The following is a 21,954-nucleotide window of genomic DNA, read 5'->3' as shown; positions in this document are numbered from 1 at the left end:
TACAACTTTGAATCCAAGATCACTTAAAGATATTTCTTGCTTATTTATATGATTTGAAGACTCCTTATAGAAAATTATTAAAATTGGGAGAAAGGTGATTGTAGAAAATTTGGAAGGTAGAAAAAGGCTTGTTATTGCTTTAAATGAACATTCTTAAGGGAATGACCTATCCTCAATTCTTTTCTACATAAATTTAAATTAATAGTTTCTAGAGGAGAGGAGACAATAAGGAGTCTCTCTTCTTATTAGAAATACACTATTAAATCAACCTAATGTGATTTTGTCAGTAAGGAATTTAATACAATTCTTCTAGTCCTATCAAAAAATGTTTTGAATTCTAAAGTCTAATCAAAGTTATATTTTCTTCCTTTGGTTGAAAATTTATAATAAATTTCTATGAGGAAAATAATTAGAAAAGAAGTTGATAAAAAAATTGTATATATATTTTGTATCATAATGCAAATGAAATTGGACCAAACCTTCTTCTTCAATACTCCCCTGTACCTTTGAGCTATTAAAAAAGGGCATGGTTAAATTTTAAAAAATCTCTTGGGTTACACATGTCTATTTGGTCAGTATTAGTTAAATGAAAATTTTCCTTCAAAGAAAAGACTCAGATAAGGATTGCCAATATTCTGATATTTCAAATTGGAACCTTTCCTTTGGTTTATCTGGGTATTCCTCTAGAGTTGTGGGCAAATACCATTGGTAGTACTAGTAGGAGCCATTGGATAAGTTATGTTAGAAGGCTAATCATTGGAATCATAGATGACTCTCCTCGACTAGAAGGGTGACTCCTTTATAGTAAATGATTCAAGATCTCCCTATTTATAGGTAATTTCTTCAAGTGCCTCCTTCGTATTACATTAAGGAATGTGATGCTCTTTTCATATAATCCTCTAGAGTGGCAATTTTCTCTCTTTTAAGTGGAGCTTGGGTAAGTGGGAGACTTTTTGTTGACAAAAGAGAGAGTGAGGGCTTGGTCTTCATTTTATGGTTTTGAATGGGCGGGTTCCAATTGCTAAATTATATTGATGATGGTGCACAAATAAAGATCAGTGTGGGTTACAATTCTTACTCATAAGTGTCTCATAGGGGTTGATAGTTTAGATATTCCCCAATGTCACCAGGAGGGGAAGGGATCTATCATTTGGCACACTCTAAATTTTGGGGTGAAGTTAGTCAAACAAGGGCTTTTTTGGATCTAAAATAAGGGCTTTGAAGTTATGTATTGGTTGGATTCTTGAGATGGTCATCCCCTCATCCTCTCAATGTATGTGCACTTACAATCCCTTTGTGATAGATTTACTATTGTTGGATGGTGAAAGGTGGCAAATTATAAATATGGTTGAACATTTAGGATATGTGGATATTTTTTCATGGAAAGATCCTCAAGAATCACCTACTAGAGGGATAGAGGGAGATCAGGAAGAGTTATCTTGGATTCTTTCTAGTAGAGAGTGCAATTCCCTTACAGGGAAGGATATTCCAACACGAGGTCAATATTTGATAGGTAAGTACTTAGTGGATTTGATTTACTTGGAGCTAGATAGGCAGATGTATGGGAGGTTTGGGGTTCCATGGTAAAAACATGTTTGGAGCAAATTTCTTGGTCCAAATGCAATTCTTTTTTGTGGTTAGTTGTTCAAAATAGATGTACAACTTGCGATAATTTATATGAGCATGGATTCCAAGGGCCTTCTATTTGTGTGTGGTGTCTTTATGGTGAGGAATGTATTCCTCATCTTTTCTTTCAATATTCTTTCTCCAGGGAGGTTTGGCATCTCTAGTGGGGAGTTTGGAATTAGGCTTGTTGGCATGCATCCTCATTGGCTAAGTTTAGCAGTTGCTTGGGGAAGCCTCTAATTAAGACCTCTTTTCTTTAGGTAGCCTAGGTTCTTGGTCCTACATTCATTATATGGCATCATTGGTTAGAAAGGAATCGTAGGACTTTTTAGGATGCCAAATTAGTTGTTAAACAATTTTTTAGGGAAAATTGTTCACACTATTAAAGAGGCTACGTCAGCTAAATGTGATCTTTCCATTGCAATGGATCCTCCAGATGTGGTTATTTTTAGAAGATTGATTTTTTTTGCTTAGTGAACTACTACTTCTACTAGGCAATGCATAGATTATCTAGACATACTATGAAGAAGATTGATTGTGCAGGCCAATGACTTCCTCCTCCTCAAGGAGTTCCAAAAATAAACACTAATGACTCTTCTTAGGGGAATATTTATCATGTTGGTATCAATGATGCTGGTAGAGATAGTTTTAGTGGTGCTCATTTTTCCTTTCCCATTTACAAAGGGCTTCACATGAATAACTTCATGGAGGCTCTTTCCATCTTGTATACCATGGAGAGAAGTTGTTCCCTTGGTTGTCAAAGGATTATTTGTGATTTTGATTCACAAGTAGTGGTGAATATATATTAAATTAGAAGCACCTGGATGAAGTTAATTGACATTTATCTATAGTTATTAGACAAATTATAAGGCTAAGTAGATCTTTAGTATCTATTACCTTTTCTCACATTCCTAGGGAGTGGAATCGAGTAGCAGATTGCTTGGACAAATGAGCATCTGCACCTATGTAGGATTGGAATGTTGTGGCGAAGAGAGATTTTCCTTTGGATTTATCACATATTTTTGTGAAAATTGGTTGTGGAGGATAAGAATATCGAATTGTTTGATCTTTGTAGGACTAATGGCCTTTCTTGCTTTGTAGCTCTCTTTTGTGTTTTATAAATTTTTACCCCTTTTGGAATTAAAAAAAATACTTCTTTTCTTATGGAATTTGATTGCAATGATTGTTTAGAACATATGGCTCAAAAAGGAATGTGGGGATCTTCAAAAAAATTACTTTAAAATAAACCCAATGATCATGTATCTATAGAAAAGCTTTATGTTCTTTATGATTTAACAAAAAATGAAATCAATATGTTCTCTTTCCATAAACTTTTTATTTCTATGACTTTTTTAATCAATATAATTATAGTGATTTAATTTACATTCCCATGTCAATTCCTATTTGATTTTGTGCTTTTGTTTACACAATTCCTTAATAAAACTACATAGTGATATGTGATACACTTTTGTGTTAAGTTCACTTCTTTCCTAACTGTTATCTATTTTCATTTACTCGTATTTAGACCTTATCATTGTTTTAATTGCATATGTTTATTCACATTTACCTTACCATTATTTTATATTTCCATGGGCTTAAACCTTGCTTCAAGATCCTACACTCATCATCCTGACTAAAGTTGTGGTAAGATTAAAAATAATAATAAATGTAGGTATTACACCTCCTACTTACAAAGTACAAGTGTAAAAGAATTATGTCATAAAATTAAGTGTTCAACTAGACATACCAAGTTTAAAAGGAAGAATAATGTCCTTGCTTATATTTTTATTTGTCTTCTCTAGATTTCATTACAAACATTGCCTATCATTTTGAAGCATTGAATTTTCTTCTTAATAGCTTAATGTAATGTCTCACTTTCTCATTTGTTACCATTTATATATTTTTTGAAGGAGGTAATCCACAAATTACTTTTTTCCTACTAGATACGGGAGCATGAGCCTTTCGGCTAGACTTCTTCGTCTAAGAGCCAAGGAATAAGGGGTATCAATTTCGTCAAATTTGCCCAAGGCATGATCTCGATCTCATCCCTTTTAAGGATGTCGAAACCATGCACTCAGCAAGACTCAAGATCCCTATTGGGCTCATTAAGAACCATTCAACTTCACCAACAAATCAAGAGCCCATTGACATCATTTATATATTCAAACATCTATAAAAAAAAATTTGAGAATATTCATGCTATAAATATGTGGTGCAATTACATTTACTTTGGCTAGAAACCAAAATTTGATCGTAGAGTGTTTTATACCTTATTTAGAGTATACTCTAGATCCCTCTTACTCCAACCATCTTGATTTTCACTATATTAGTGCTCATTTAATTTATTATGAGCTAAAATATTTTATGATAGGTTCTTGGTCTATTATGATAAACTATGGGAGTGCATGTGAACTCTAGAAGCACCACCTTTGATAGAATAGAATTAGTCACTTTAAATGCATATTCATATCTAACAAATTTTTAGTGGATTTCATATATTTAGCTAAGCCTTCCATGCTAATCCGTTTTTTTTTTCTCAATGTTTGTAATACTTTCATGGTGTTGTTTTTGTTATAGTTTATTGCTTGAGATGCTTGATAACAAAAAATGACATGAATTTGGTATAACTGGACAAATTTTAACAATTTTATCTAGCTTTAATGATGCATCTATAGGTATATATTGAATGCAAATCATCGTTCAAATTTATTGTTTTCATATGACTAGTTATTAGATAACTAATGTATTAGACCTAAGATTATGCATTAATTCAAATATTTATTTTGTTGTAATATATTTAATTATTCAAATTGTTTGGAATCAAAATACTATTTCAATATTAATAAAAAATGAATATCTCTTAGAGCTTAGAAAACAAATATAATGTTGAAAATGTCGATCTAGATCCTTACAAATACTTACATGAAAATATATTAATTATTATAACTTTAAAAATATTTAAAACTCTCTACTTAATAAACATTTAGAAACATGTATATTCCTCATCAATTTAATACTAGAACATTATAATAAAACTCTTACAATACACTACACAAATCATTTGAAAAAGAAAACTAAAACATTATAATAATAATTTATATCTTATCCCAATACACTAAACCAAATTAAAATTTTATTCTAATTTTAGTTTTAAATAATAGAACAATGTAATAATCTATATTTATTACAATATATTAAACAAGATTCTTTAATTTTCCTGTGTGAGGCAGACAATTGTGTTTGAAAGTCAAATCTAGGATTAGTCAATAAATAAAAATGACTTAAATCACACACAAAGCTTATATTTGTAAATTTAAAAGTGTTAAATACTTAATATGTTGCTTAGTCTATGTGGTCTAAGACTGATCCTAATAAAGAGGTCATTTTATTTCTGCCAATGGAAATATAACAAGAACAGAAAGAGCCTACACATAGTCATAGCAAATCTGAAGCTTTCAGAACCAAATAATTAGTGTGTTTTGGCCACGTCTGGAATATGGAGTGGGTATTTTGGGTTTTGGCGGTCTTTTGTGCTGGTTTAGTTTGGTTTCTGCTCAAGATTGCAACAACGATATGGTGGAAGCCTCTGCAAGTGAAAAAGTCCTTTGAAGCTCAAGGAATCAGTGGCCCTCCATACAGGTTATTCTATGGGAATTTACCAGATATATCCAAAATGACCGATGAGCAGAAGTCCAAACCCATGACACTCTGTTTACATCATTGTTTAGGCTAGGTTAATGGTCAGGGTTTGGATTTACATCATGTTTAACGTTAAGATTGTGATTAGGCTAGGATTTAGGGTTATGGTTAGATTATGTGTAGGGTTATGGTTTATATCATAGGGCTATGATTAGGGTTAGGGTTTACATCATTGTTAGGGTTAGGTTAATTATTAGGGTTTGGATTCACTTCATGATTAAGATTAGGGATAGGGTTAAGATTGTGGTTAGGCTTTGGATTTATCATTATGCTGAGGATTATGTCTAGGGTTAAGGTTAGAGTTAGAATTATAGTTAGGGTTCACATCATTGTTAGGGTTAGGTTAATGGTTAGGGTTTAGATTTACATCATTGTAAGGGTTAAGGTTCTAGTTAGGCTTAATTTTTAGGTATATGGTTAGGATTATCTCTATGATTAGAGTTTATATCATAAGGTTAGGGTTATGATTGTGGTTAGGGTTAGGGTTAAGGATTAGGTTTAGGATTATAGTTAGGTTTTACATCATTTTTATGGTTAGGTTAATGGTTAGGGTTTGGATTTACATCATGTTTAGTGTTACAATTAATGTTAAAATTGTCATTAGGCTTAGGATTTAGGGTTATGGTTAAGACTATATGTAGGGTTAGGACCTTTATATCATAGGGCTAGGGTCGTTATGGTTATCGGTTAAGGTTAGGATTATAGGTAGGGTTTACATCATTGTTAGGGTGAGTTTAATGGTTAGGGCTTGGATTTACATCATGATTAGGGTTAGGGTTAAGATTATGGTTAGGATTAGGATTTACATTTATGGTTAGTTTTATGTTTAGGGTTGCAGTTTATACATCACCGTGTTAGGGTGAGGGTTAACACAATGGTTAGGGTTATGGTTAAGTTTAAGATTGTGGTTAGGCTTAACATTAATAATTATGGTTAGGGTTATGTCTAGGGTTAGGATTTATATCATAGGGTTAGGGTTAGGATTTATATCATAGGGTTTACATCATTGTTAGGGTTAGGTTAATGGTTAGAGTCAGGGTTAGGGTTAGGGTTAAGACTATGTTTAGGCTTAGGATTTATGGCTATGGTTAGGATTATGTGTAGGGTTAGGATGTATATCATAGGGTTATACTCAGGTTAAGGGTCAGGGTTAGGGTTAGAGTTATAGTTATGGTTTGTATCACTTTTAGGGTTAGGTTAATGGTTAGGGTTATGGTTGCAATAAGGGTTTATATCATTCTTAGAGTTAGGTTAATGGTTAGGCTTAGGATTTAGTATTATTGTTATGATTATTTCTAGGTTTAGGGTTTATATCATGGGATTAGGATTAGGATATGAGATTATGGTTAGTTTTACATTTAGGGTTAGGGTTTATATCACAACGTTGGGGTTAGGATTAGCATCAGGGTTACGATTATGGTTAAGTTTATGATTGTGGTTCAAAGGATTAATATTTAGAATTATGGTAAGGGTTATGTTTATGGTTAGGGTTCATATCATAGGGTTAAGGGTTAGGGTTAGGATTATAGATAGATATTATATCATTCTTAGGTTTACATTAATGGTTAGGGTAAGGGTCGGGGTCAAGATTATATTTAGGCTTATGGCTTATGGTTATGCTTAGGATTATGTGTAGGGTTAGGGGTTAGGGTTATGGTTATAGTTTTGTTTTGCATCACTTTTAGGGTTAGGTTAATGGCTAGGGTTTGCATTTACATCATGGTTAGGGTTAAGGCTAGGGTTAGGGTTAAGATTGTGGTTATGCTAAGGATTTAGGGTTTATATCATAGGGTTAGGGTTAGGATTAGGATTATGTTTATGGTTTATATCATTATTAGGGTTAAGTTAATGGGTACAGTTTGGATTTACAACATGGTTAGGGTTAGGGTTTGGCTAATGGTTATGGTTTGCATCACTTTTAGGGTTAGGTTAATGGTTAGGGTTAGGATTGTAGTAAGGGTTTACATCATTGTTAGGGTTAGGTTGATGGTTAGGTTTTGGGTTTAGGGTTTAAGGTTATTAGGTTAATGGTTAGGGTTAGGATTGTAGTAAGGGTTTACATCATTGTTAGGGTTAGGTTAATGGTTAGGTTTTGGATTTAGGGTTTAAGGTTAGAGTTAGGGTTAGGGTTACGATTATTGTTAGGGTCAGGATTTAATGTTATTGTTATGATTATTTCTAGGGTTATGGTTTATATCATGGGCTTAGGATTAGGGTTGGGATTAGTATTTAAGATTATGGTTAATTTTATGTTTAGGGGTATGATTTATATCACAATGTTAGGGTTAGGGTTTATATTAGAGGGTTAGAGTTAGGGTTAAGGGCAAGGGTTGGGATTATAGTTAGGGTTTACATCAATGTTAAGGTTAGGCTAATGGTTAGGGTTTAGATTTATATCATGGTTAGGATTAAGGTTAGGGAAAGGGTTAAGATTATGGTTAGACTTATGATTTCGGGTTACATTTAGGAGTTTTTCTAGGGTTATGGTTTATATTTATTGTTATGGTTATGGTTTGGTTAAGTCATGTCACAAACTCGAGCGTTGTGTTGCACAACACAAGGAGAGACCAAGGGCACACACCTTGCAACAATAATTTAATGAAATGTACCCTTAATTGTAAAAATTAATCAATCATGTGATGCCACATCAGCTGCACAATTATGGGGGTGCTTATGCACAACTATTGGTCTCACCTTTTTTGGGGCTGTTTTGGACACCTTGGCAAAAAGCATGTCGATACGACATTATATTTGATGATGTGGCCTTGAAACCTTTGTTATGTAGGAATGTGAAGTCCAAATTGGGTTCTCATCTAGCAGTGGTTGAGTCATCTTAGATTCTCATCTAGATATGGTTGAGTTAGGAGACTTACTATATCTAGTAATTTTGACATGTGTTTTACATGTAGTTGTGCGAGCCATACTTACTATATTTAGTAAGTTGTTTTTAGTTTTTTTTAGTTAGGACTCTACAACTCGGTTGTGTTATGTTGTTCGAAGTCATGTTTTTGTGTATTGTTTTAAAGATTGTTGTAACTCTATTAAATTCTTAAGAATCAATACGAAAGATTTTTGTCTTGTCGTTTCTTACTGCTATATTTTTACCAGATTTTTCCATGTAAAATCTATGTTATGTGTTATTGTACTTCTTTGCAATTTTTTGCAATTGTTGATTTTCTTACAAGTTATAAGAAGGGGACTTGTCAAGTAAGTTGCTATAAAAAATTGGGAGTGATTTGAAATTTACACGTAGGATTTTGAGAAGTGTGAAGTTAGGGTGTTCAACTACAAGATCCTCTCCCCTAATGTTGTCAAATCTCGTGTCAAGGTGTAAAGACGTAAACAACCATAAATATTTTTTCTTAAATAATAAATAGGAATTATGTACATCAATGTTTGATTACAATGTTCATCTCATAAAGAGGAATAATACAATAATAATAGTGTAAGATCATTTACATTTACAAATGTGTATACTATATAAATAAAATGCCTTTAGTCACCATAGACTCAGAGCCATCTACAAACTATGAGACGAGAATGTGGTCCATGAACTTTTTCGCCCAACCATGAAGCGAAATCTTCCCTGATGTTCTTCATGTAACAAAGAGCTCCCAAAATTGTGCAAGGTACATAGCACTTCAAAATTGATAGGTGGGATGAAATCCTAGTGCAAAATGGCATCTAACGTTTCACATATGAAAATGGAAGTCCTAACATAATAATATGGCAGAGTAACAAAAAACAATCGTCATCATCTATCAAACGATCAATAACAGTTTTGGCCAAAGCATTTCAAGCTAACTATTGGCATGTGAATCCAAAATGAGATCTACCCTTCTCTATTTTACCCATATTGGACACTCACCCATTAAACATAGATAATTCCACTGCATGAAAGATGAAGATAAACATGTTTCCTAGGAAGGTACGTGGTTGGAAATTTAAAACTTATCTCATAGGAAATTCAAGCAATGTGGATTCTCAAATGATTTCTTAAATTTGTATGTATTTCAATATTTTTTAATTCTAATATAGTCATGACTTCATTAATCGTTCAAGAGAGAAGTAAAGGTATATTTTCAACATGACTAGACTATTATAGAGAGTGACACATGGGTAAGTGCACAAAGATGGTGGTCAGAAAAGTGGACACACCAAAAAAAAACATGAAAAACATGAAAATGTGCACAGGGTATTTCAAATTTAAAGAACCCCGTACACGTTTAGGCTCATTTTGTCGAGTCTAACCAAAGCTAAACTGCGTGCATGATTTAAAATATACTAACTGCATAGGGGGTTTAAAGAATACTAACCACGTACACGGTTCTATTTTTCAATAAAATGCAATTCACTTACATTCCATTAGGTTTTTCAGTAGGATATATACATAAAATATAACATTTAAGTATTTCTTATACTTTAAGTTATATTTTATGTATATATTGTCATGATGTTTGAGAGTGGTTCCAGATCTCTAAGAGTTATAATGCATATTCTAGTTTTTTGAGTATTCTTATAATTTTCAAACTTAGTCAAATTTCAGTAATCAGCATGCTCATGTCAGCATTATGTCTCACATCTCTTCCCTACATTCCCCCTCTCTCTTCCTTAACCCCTACCTTTTTGTCTCTTAAGCATCTCCCTCTCTACTTTCTTCCCTCTCTCGAGTATCTCTCTGTCTCTTTCTCATCTCCCTCACCCTCTTTCTCTCTTTCATATATCCCTTTCTTTCTCCCCCTCTCTCAAATATCTCTATCTCTCACTCTCTCTCATTCTCTCCCTCTCCCTCCCCCTCCCTTTCTCTTCCTTTGTCAAGTATTTCTTTCCCTCTAACTCTCTTTATCTCTCCCCCTCTCGCTCCATTTCTCTTTCTCTCAAGTCTCTCTCCTTCTCTCTATCACATCTCTGGCTATCAACCTCTCTCTCTCTCTCTCTCTCTCTCTCTCCCCCATTATTTATCATTTTTTTTGCATTCACTATAAAAATATAAAAAATTATTTAAAATAGACACCAAATTTTTTAAACCATAGATATAATCACATTTGATTGGTGCAAACTAATTGATTAGTTGGAATTAAGTGAATGTAATAGTATTCCCTATGACAAGTACTAATAAATTCTCAAAATTAAATTTTATTTCATGTATTAATACTATATAATAATAAAAATAATAATTATAGTTATTGAAACAAATTGTTTGACAGTTTTAAATATTGTTTTAGATTTAAACAAAAACAAAATTAATTATTTATTACAAAAGCATTTATTAATTTAAAGTAAATAAGTGACAAGTTTATCTATCCCCTTATTTTATTCTAATACATCAATGCATCATTAAAACAAAACAAAACAAAAAATGTAAGAAAGAAAGCCATGTCACACTCTTACAATATTTTTAACTCTTATAAGCGTACTCGGGAGTCGTGTCAAAGTAGATGACCTTTTTTCATTTACCCATCTTATCGGTTTGCTACTTTTTACCTTTGACCAGCGATAAATGCGGGCATATTGTGTTTCTAAGTCACATCTAAGAAGGAACCTACATTTGGGCAGCATACACATAGTCGCAGCAATCTGAGCTTTCAGAACCAAATAATTAGTGGGTTTTGGCCACGTCTGGAATATGGAGTGGGTATTTTGGGGTTTGGCGGCCTTTTGTGCTGGTTTAGTTTGCTTTCTGCTCAAGATTGCAACAACGATATGGTGGAAGCCTCTGCAAATGAAAAAGTTCTTTGAAGCTCAAGGAATCAGTGGCCCTCCATACAGGCTATTCTCTGGGAATTTACCAGATATAACAAGAATGACCGATGAGCAGAAGTCCAAACCCATGACACTCTCACATGACATATTCCCTCGAGTTTTTCCCTATTTACATCAGTGCAGAAGAAAATATGGTACGCTTGTATTCTCCATTTTTTAAAGTATCTGGTGTTTCATTAATCATATTATTAGAATTTCTGCCTAGTACCATTAATTGTTTTGCTGGGGTGTTGTTAGAACTTAGAAAAGTCGCCAATTAAGGATAAGATGCAGGATCCTAAAGACCCTATTGATTAATTAAACTTGTTATATGTGATGTATAGGTCAGGATTTTATTTACTGGTTTGGGCCGAATGCCATGTTGGTTGTTCCCCACCCCGAGCTTATTAAGGAGATATTGTCCACTAAATTTGGCAACTATCCAAAGCCTCCCGCTAATCCCCTTGGAAGACAACTGTTGGGAAAGGGACTTGCGGGTTTGAAAGGTGAGAAATGGGCTCAGCACAGGAGAATCATCAATCCTGCTTTCCATATGGATCTCTTGAAGGTAAGGCACTGAATATCTCTATTTATATCCTAAAATAGGACCAAACTGATCCAGTTTAGAGAGAAATCTATCAAGTTCTTAGAGATAAATAAACCTAGATCTACTTTGCATATCAATTGTCTGAAAATTTCATTAGGGTTGATTGTTGCGCAGACACCCAATCAAGAAGGATAAAGCCCTCTTTTCAAGTATGTAGGAGCTGTGCATTTGACCTTTAACATTTGCAGAGAGCCAGACTGATTGCCCTGATTAGGTTTAATCTCCAGGTTATGTAGATCCCCAAGCATCCCATGACCAAATATTGCCCTGCAAAATATAGCTCCATTGCAAAATTTTGCATTTGGGCGTCAAAACAAGAATTGTTGAGAGTTTGAACCCTGATTCTCGTCCCAGCTGATTTTAAGAAGCTTCTAGACTTCTAGGCCGAATATCTTAAATAAAATAAAACTGTAATCCAGTTTGTTCGTCTCTGATGAAGAATTAAGCCAGTGATGCTTCCAGGATGCCCCCACTGCCCTGTTTTGGTATACCTTTAATGAAGGGTTAATGTCAGTGCAAGACCCTGGTCATATCTTAGCAGAGGGAAGATTCTGTCTGGTGTTTTTCAGCAGTCAAAAAGAGATACATGGGAGACCGAGTAACTACTAAAATTTTTTAACAATAGTGACCATGTAGATATATGGTTTCTACAATCAACATGGTTTCAGGAATCAACTGTGAGGTTTTTTATTAAAAACCCACACAGTTGATTCCTGAAGAGAAAAAAAAATTCAAAGTAGAAAAATTAATGTTATGATTAAATATACTTACTACTGGATAGGAGACCTTGCTCTCTTGAATTGAGTTGCCTTGGCTGGTGCTTTTGAATATTAATAATCTGTTCAGACACATGACTGAAAAAAAAAAAAACCTTCTCTGTTAGAATCTATTCATATTATTTTGCAAATACTTCTCTATTTTGATATTTATTTTCAGATTTTTATTAGAAGATATCTATAATCAGATAATCCGAAACTTATATACTTCAGTTATACTATTTCTGTAATTGCAGGGGATGATTCCAACTATTGTTAAAAGCGGTGCCAATATGTTGGATGGATGGAGTAAATTGATATTGTCAGGTGCATCGGAAATTGATGTGCAAAAGGAGTTCCACGACCTCACGGCAGATGTTATTTCCCGCACAGCATTTGGAAGCAGTTTTACAGAGGGAAAGCATATCTTTGAAATGCAGACCAAACAGACGATCCTTGCAGTTGACGCACGTCGTAGTGTTTATATTCCAGGTTTCAGGTGACAAACTTTAGTTTTCTGAGAGTACAATTGTCAACTTTAAATTGTGTGTCTTTTTTAAGTGAGAGGTTTCCCAAAAGTTGTCTCACAGTTGAGAGTTCCACTGATTTTCCAAGTATATCATACCATCTCAAATGCCTGTCTCTAAAGACTTATTTGCATTTAATAGTGTTCTTGGGTAATTTAAGAGGGTTTATTCAGATCTATAACTTCCTTTGATTTCTTAAATTGATACATAATGTCTGAGAGTAACTCTTTTCATCAGGTTTCTTCCTACTGCGAAGAATAGGCAACGTTGGATTGTGGAGAAAGAAATAAGAAGATCCTTAAGACAAATTATAGATGCCAGGGAAAGGACTGATATAACAGAAAAATCAGGTGGATATGGTGCCGATCTGCTTGGTTTGATGATGTCTGAGAGCAAGGAACAGGGGAGAGTCAATGTAAAAAGTAATGGAAGCCTGAGTACAGAGGAAATCATTGATGAATGCAAGACTTTCTACCTTGCTGGTCATGAAACCACATCAGTACTGTTGACATGGAGTATAATACTGTTGGGCATACATCAAGATTGGCAAGAGCGAGGTCGCTGAGAAGTGATGGAAGTATGTGGAAAAAACACTTACCCGGATGCAGACAGCTTAAGTCGCCTCAAAACTGTAAGGGAAACCACAAAGCATTTTGAAATTAGTAAAATAATAAATTAGGGTAAGGGCCATTTGCTGGCTTTAATAAAATCAGGACTGAGATTCGGATTCAATTGCAGTATTGTGAATGTCTCATAAAATATTGTATGAATGTTTTGTAGGTGGGAATGATCATAAATGAGGTCTTAAGACTTTATCCACCTGCACCGCGTATGTTGAGAATGGCACGTGAGCCAATGAAACTTGGAAGGCTCTCAATTCCAGCAGGCACTCAACTTGAGATTCCCATCCTGGCAATTCACCATGATCCTGCTTTGTGGGGAGACGATGCCAGTGATTTCAACCCAGGGCGATTCAATGAAGGAATTGCAAAGGCTGCAAAGCATCCAATGGCATTCATGCCCTTTGGTGCAGGTCCAACTATATGTGTGGGTCAGAATTTTGCGGCGTTGGAAGCAAAATCAGTTTTGGCTATGATTCTGCAAAAATTTTCTTTTGTGACTTCACCTTCTTATACTCATGCTCCTTTGCTTGTATTTACTCTACGACCTCAATACGGAGCTCAGGTTATCTTCCGCATGGAATAATATCTGAGAACAGTACTGCCTAGAAATTCCTCTGTATTGAAATTTTAACTAGCACTATATATTTTCTATTGTATAAATCTGCAATGAAATATTGTAAATGTTGAATATGTTGAAGATTAAGATTTATATTTTGTAATAAAGCTATTATAAATCATTTTGATATTAGAGTTATGGAAAAAATAGAAGCAGAGTAAATGTACAAAATTATCTCAAATTGTTGTGATAACAGTTGTTGATTTACTACTCAAACTTGTTGCTTTAGTGTCCAATTTTTTTGACAACATTGCACCAATAGTTGTGACTTTAATACTCACAATTGTTAGAAGTACGGTTGCCATTGCACCAAAAGATCGATCTGTTAATGCCCGATACAACCACTAGACTTATAGAATCCATAGGTGGCGGTTAAGTCATGTCACAAACTCGAGCATTGTGTTGCACAACACAAGGAGACCAAAGGTGCACACCTTGCAACAATAATTGAATGAAATGTACCCTTAATTGTAAAAAGCAACCAATCATGTGATGCCACATCAGCAGCACAATTATGGGGGCGCTTATGCACAACTATTGGTTTCACCTTTTTTGGGGCTGTTTTGGACACCTTGACAAAAAGCATGCCGATACGACATTATATTTGATGATGTGGCCTTGAAACCTTAGTTGTGTTGGAATGAAACCTTAGTTATGTTGGAATGTGAAGTCCAAATTGGCTTCTCATCTAGCAGTGGTTGAGTCATCTTGGATTCTCATCTAGATATGGTTGAGTTAGGAGACTTACTATATCTAGTAATTTTGACATGTGTTTTACATGTAGATGTGCGAGCCATACTTACTATATCTAGTAAGTTGTTTTTAGTTAGGACTCTGCAACTAGTTGTTTTATGTTGTTCGAAGTCATGTTTTTGTGTATTGTTTTAGAGATTGTTGTAACTCTATAAAATTCTTGAGAATCAATACGAAAGATTTTTTTCATGTGGTTTTTTACTGGTATATTTTTACCAGATTTTTCCATGTAAAATCTATGATATGTGCTATTGTACTTCTTTGCAATTTTTTGCAATTGTTGATTTTCTTACAAGTTATAAGAAGAGGACTTGTCAAGTAAGTTGCTATAAAAAATTGGGAGTGATTTGAAATTTACATGTAGGATTTTGAGAAGTGTGAAGTTAGGGTGTTCAACTACAAGATCCTCTCCCCTAATATTGTCAAATCTTGTGTCAAGGTGTAAAGACGTAAAGAACCATAAATATTTTTTCATAAATAATAAATAGGAATTATGTACATCAATGTTTGATTACAATGTTCATCTCATAAAGAGGAATAATACAATAATAATAGTGCAAGATCACTTACATTCACAAATGTGTATACTATATAAATAAAATGCCTTTAGTCACCATAGACTTAGAGCCATCTACAAACTATGAGACGAGAATGTGGTCCATGAACTTTTTCGCCCAACCATGAAGCGAAATCTTCCCTGATGTTCTTCAAGTAACAAAGAGCTCCCAAAATTGTGCGAGGTACATAGCACTTCAAAATTGATAGGTGGGATGAAATCCTAGTGCAAAATGGCATCTAACGTTTCACATATGAAAATGGAAGTCCTAACATAATAATATGGCAGAGTAAGAAAAAACAATCGTCATCATCTATCAAACGATCAATAACAGTTTTGGCCAAAGCATTTTAAGCTAACTATTGGCATGTGAATCCAAAATGAGATCTACCCTTCTCTATTTTACCCATATTGGACACTCACCCATTAAACATAGATAATTCCACTGCATGAAAGATGAAGATAAACATGTTTCCTAGGAAGGTACGTGGTTGGAAATTTAAAACTTATCACATAGGAAATTCAAGCAATGTGGATTCTCAAATGATTTCTTAAATTTGTATGTATTTCAATATTTTTTAATTCTAATATAGTCATGACTTCATTAATCGTTCAGGAGAGAAGTAAAGGTATATTTTCAACATGACTAGACTATTATAGAGAGTGACACATAAGTAACAATTATCTCTTGTCAAGTTAACCATTAAGGAAAGACTAATTTGTATAGAATCAAGTATCAAAAGTGCCTCTTATCTTATACTTTTTAAAAGTCCAAAATAATGCATATAAGTACATTGGTAAAGAAGAAATCTAATACAAGACAATCTTTTAAAATACTAATTCATTCCCAATTTCACTTGATACAATTATTTGAAAGACCCTTAAAATGTAGCCTAACAATACCCATTTTATTTTATTTACCTTTACTGCAAAGAATGTAACAAATTTACCTAAATGAACCAATATTTACTTGTAATCAATATTACTCTACATGGTCACCAATACCAATTTATCAATTTTTTATTTAAGTAGATCTAACTCTTACATAGTAAGCTTATTTATTATTGTAGTTGAGAGAAAATAATTAATTTTAAAACGTGGTTGTATGCAACTGAGGCATTATCATTTAATTGAATTTTTAATCGGTGTTTGGGTGTACACCTGGGTATGGGTATACTAGTGCCATGGTACTAAGTGCAACAACCAAAAAATGAAAAAGATGGAAAAACACATATAAGGCACAGGTTTCAATCTTGAATCTTGTTGGTTATTCCAACTAGTTGCCCAATATTTCTTATGAAATAGCTAGATTCAATGCTTAGAATATAGGATCCATGACCAACAAACAAGACTTAATTAAAAGATTGATGTCTTTTGTGCTTTAGGCTCTACAAGATAAAGGTGGGTTCCCCTCACAGTATCTTATGATCTACAACAAATTGTATCTAAATATTGTATTATAGCAGATGGTTCTCAATGAAAACATACCAAGGAAATGTTTGATTTCACTTGAGTTGGCTCATTTCTTGGATAGTCATGCACTTAATAATGTTAAGAACAAGTTTTCTAATCTAAAATACTCCTAAGAATATGAAAAGTAAAATAGTTTCATTATTTATCATTGTTTCTTAATCGAATTTAAAAAAATTCACCAGATTAGTGCCTATCATAGGGTATGGAGGCAAGTTGTAGACACAAAAGATATCTTAGGAACGATATAATTCAAATCAATGGACACAATGCATTAATGCCTTACATTAATGAATCCCTAATATGAATATTATAGAATTCTATTTTCTATCTACAACATGCATGCAAGTTTACTGTGATATATTTAAAATAAAGCTAGTTCTTTCCTTAAAAGAAAGCAATGAATAAATCACACATCACAGAGAGACTACAAAGATGAATCCCAAAACATCCTTGAGATTTGTATTCATATAAACTTCTATGTAAATTTATAGAGACGATTTTACAAAATTTTATTTCTTTATCAAAACTTGACTTGATATTGACATTTTGATTTTACAATTGTGCTCTGCAAAATTCTTCTATGACACTATTATAGACACTATTCTATGCTACCTGCCCAAAATATAATGCAAAACCATTTTCAATGGTCTTCAAATCTCTTTTATAAAACAAGGGAGCAATAAGCATTATACCATATACACATATCAGTAATTCATTTGACAACCTTCTAAGACAAGAAAATGTGTCATAAGGCATCTTGGATGGCACATAAGACAAGAAATATTATCCACCACTTAGAGATAATGTTGGAGTTGATGTGGAGAGAGCCTTGATGACTACATTGCATTCTCCAAAGTAATGTTGCCCAATATGAAACTGAAGTAACTACAAGAAAATGACAAATAACAACAAAATATTGCAATGAACAAGGCACTAAAATATGATGACCCATTCAAATGCACATCAATTACATTTTAGTTTCATTTTATAGCCATAGGGTACCCATGATGAAGTGATCTGGCAAGGTCCCATCTAAGATAACTCAAAATGTAACTTAATATTGCATTTATCTCATTTTCCACTCAAATATACTAAAGTATAAACTAATTCATCATGGCCACGTGATTTGCATACTCTTGGTTGGCATGTGTGACACTGATAGAATTCATTTGCATCATTCCATACTCAAGCATTGACAACTTATCTAACTGGAAACTCAAGTTGTCCACAACTTTCTCTTGATCACTATTTATGATATTAATAATTAGATTATGGACTTGTACAAACTCTTATTTCCATTCTACATGAGCTTTCTCTACTCCATCTTTCTTCCAAAAGGATGGCATAGGAGGCCCTTCAATTTTTTCATAACATTTCAACTCCTTAACAATAATCACATTATATTTTTGGGGAAACCGGTGTCGCAACCTTGCACTTACATGAGGTTACTATTTATATTATGTTTTCGTTCGAGCATGAAATGGTGCAAAATTCTCCCTGAAGCTTCTCATTGACTAGATAAGCATGTCGGTGAATTTTCATCACAAGATCATTGCTAGTTTTGAAGATATTAAAGTTTCCATTTTTGGAGGGTGCAAAAAAAGGTTTAAAATTAATTGTTAGGACTTTAGAGGCTCCAAAATGCCCTAAAAAGTGGGCATAAACAACGTAGGCGATAGAGCACTTCACGAGCTTTATGGTGCTTCAAACAGTTCGCCAATCGGACACAGTTCACAAGTTATGGCCTCTAGAAGTTTGGACTCTTCAAATAGGAAATATAAATTGCATTGAACACATAAATGAGTTTTAAAAGGGAGGAACACGTGTTGATGTGTGTTTTGACATGTCATAGGGCATATAGAATGGAGATAAGGTTGACTCTACTTTTTTGGGTGGTTTTAGCCCATGGTTTTGTATTACCGTTTGACAGTTTCTTGTATTGTATCTCCTACATATGAGGTGTGTGAGATAGAGGTTGTTTGTAAGAGTCTTACACCCATTGAATTACCTCTAAATATTTGATTAGTGGTACTCCTGTGAAGAGCTTTCTCTACAAGTGTATTGTAATCTATTATTGATTGCTAAATAATATATTGAGTTGCTTTTGGAGAGGGTTTTTCTCCTGAATGGGTTTTCGCCACGTAAATCACTATGTTTTTTATTAAGGAAAAACAAGTTTTTAAGGGACCTAAAACCCTTTACAAGACAGGTTTTAGAAGGACCTGCAACCCGAACCGAAAGATAAACTTGAAAGTCCACTCAAAGAAACAGAACACAAAAGAGACTCGGCACAGCCAATCAAAAGAAGGGGAACAACAAATACCCCCACCAAAAACGAACAGGCTGCAAAAAACCAGCAGCCCTAACCCAACGAGGAAGGATCCAGAATTTGTCCTACCCTTGTGGGATCGAAGGGTCATATCAAAAGAGGACTGGGACAATTTAGATTTTTTACTTTTAACAGTAATCCATCCCTCCTCAACCTTAGCAGCAGCCTTTTGCCAAGAGGAGGGATCTAGAATAGAGGACCTCCCATCATCAGGAGGAATAGAGCCAGCATCCAAAGAGGCAGGGACAGCAGAAGATCCAACAGCAATCTGGGATGCAGGAGGGTCATCAATTGAAGAGGAAGATCTAGCATTTTTCAAATCAGTCGGGATGCCACCACAAGCATCCACACATTCCTGAGGAACAGAGGCAACAACCAAAGGATCAAAACCATCGGCCTGAGGAACCTGTGCCACCATCTGGGAGAAGCTTTTCTTTTTAACAAAAATAGTGTTCAGAGGATGCACCCTTCCACCAAGTAGTAGATCTTTTTTTCTTTTTATCTGTTTCACACCGTGCAGCAACATGTCCAGTCTAGAAGCACTTTCGACGTCTAAAGGGGATACCTTCAAAGTCGAGCAGTTGGACCGAAGATCCCAAGGAAGATTCAATCTCTAACTCAGTTGGAAGCCCTTTAGAGACATCAATGTTAACCAAAATCCGAGCATAAGTAGAGTGATAAATTTGGAAAGAATCCTTATCAATCATTAGGAATTCACCTAAAGCCTCCCCCACTTCCTCTAGCAGAGAGTCTGTCCATAGATGAAGGGGAAGGTTAGGGAGCCTAACCCAAATAGGAATCTCATTAAATGAATCAGTAGATGGGTTAAAACTCAAGAACCAGGGTTTAACCATCAAAATAAATTTGTCTTCCCAACTGAAAGGATTAATACCTAAGATTTTCTATCTATCCTCTGCATATTCAAATTTGGCAATGAAAAAACCCTTGGCTGAAGAAAACATGTTAACTGAACCTTTTATAAACAGTTCTCAGCCTTGAGAAATCCAAGTGTGTCGCTAAGGAAGGCTTGGCCAAAAACCCCAAAACTTGCAAATCAAACCATGAGCTTCAAACACAGAGGAAGTGTCGATGATCTCCATATCAATTTCAGTAGACACCTTGAAAATGAAAGGTTTGCAAACAGTAACAGCCTCAGGCCCCAAGCCACGGGCATCCCGATCAACAGCAGAGGGCGCTGGAAGCACCGTATCTCCATCCTTAGAGGAAACCCCCGCAGAGCCCCCATTCACAGCACCAGGCAAAGCAGTCTCACCAGTTGCACCAGGGGGAATAGGGAGCTGGACGACATCACCAGCTGGCCTTAGGGACGACGGCTTCGCATTAACAGGCTGCCTTAGGGCAGAGGCAGTGGCAGACACAGGCGGCCTTAGGGCAACATTGGCAGATCCAGGCACATGCGGCCTTAGGGCAATGACGACAGACAACATCGCAGTTGTGTTGTGGTATGCATGATATTTTATTTATTTCTGTTAAGTTTTTGTAACTGTTGTAACGATATTTAAATTTTTTTGCATTACCCTCCTCTCAAGGTTAGTGTAGGAAGTTGCTTCGCTACTTAACTTCCTTACAATATTTTTTATGGTGTTTCATTATATTTTTATATCACCAATCTTTGCTATATTTTTTAGAGAGTTCTCATCAAAGCAATCCTTGTGTTGCACTAGAATGATTCGAAACTCCATCTTCGAAGATAATTTTTTCTCCAAGCATTTCAACTTTATCTCAATTATCCTTTGTTCTCTAAATATATCCTTTGTTGTAGCATGTTTCTCCCATATCTTGAATCCACATGTGTCATTAATTTCTTAAATTTTCTATTAATCAACCATAAAGCCATATTGAACTTTGATAGCTTCAACTCATTAGCAAGCTCTCTTTCTTTCTTTCTCAACTCTAACACTTGCTTTTGCCATTTTTTTTCCCAGTTGTCTCTTTTTGCAACTCTTTTTATAACTCAATTTATGATAGGGAAAGTGGTAGGGGTAGAGCACCTATGGAAGCATTTAGTCTTTCACTCAATTCTAGAATTTTCTATTTGTACCTTTCATTTTTAGCATACGTTCTTTTCACAGTTGCTTGGGTGAAAATTGCTACATGTGTAGTTAGTTCAATAGCTTCAATAAGACTTGCATCTTCTAGCCTGTGTATAACAATATGTCCTAAAATTTTATTTACATCTTCAATAGTGATTGATCTCTTATTTTATGGATATCATGGCTAAATGGCAAGGATATTTGAATCAAGATCAAAACATAATCCAAAATACAACTTATTTGTTCCCTCTTGACTTAGTTTTATGTTTATGTTTTCATTTCTTCTCATATTATCAAAATCAATAGAAGATGATATATTCCAACCCAATAAAATCATATATCTTGCCTCTTAAATCAATTCTCTAGCCTTTTCTATTGTCATTGTTGGCAACAACAATGAAGGAAAACTGACAGAGGGGGCTGAATCGGTTTTCACTAGATTAACAAACTTAACCTCAAATACATATCTGATAAAGTAAATAAATTACAAGTTTATCTATCCTCTTATTTTATTCTAATAGATCAATGCATTATTAAAACAAAACAAAAAAAATGTGTGTAAGAAAGAATGCCATGTCACACTCTTACATTGCA

The 21,954-nt window shown here is 34.4% G+C and overlaps 1 pseudogene; it reads left to right on the top strand.

Moving 5' to 3' along the window:
- Positions 1-10,856: 10,856 nt before the first annotated feature.
- On the top strand, positions 10,857-14,324 carry LOC131076926 (cytochrome P450 CYP72A616-like; annotated as a pseudogene).
- The last annotated feature ends 7,630 nt before the right edge of the window (positions 14,325-21,954 follow it).

This window comes from Cryptomeria japonica, chromosome 10, assembly GCF_030272615.1.
Source record: "Cryptomeria japonica chromosome 10, Sugi_1.0, whole genome shotgun sequence".
NCBI lineage: Eukaryota > Viridiplantae > Streptophyta > Pinopsida > Cupressales > Cupressaceae > Cryptomeria > Cryptomeria japonica.
This window is presented reverse-complemented; position numbering and strand designations above follow the sequence as displayed.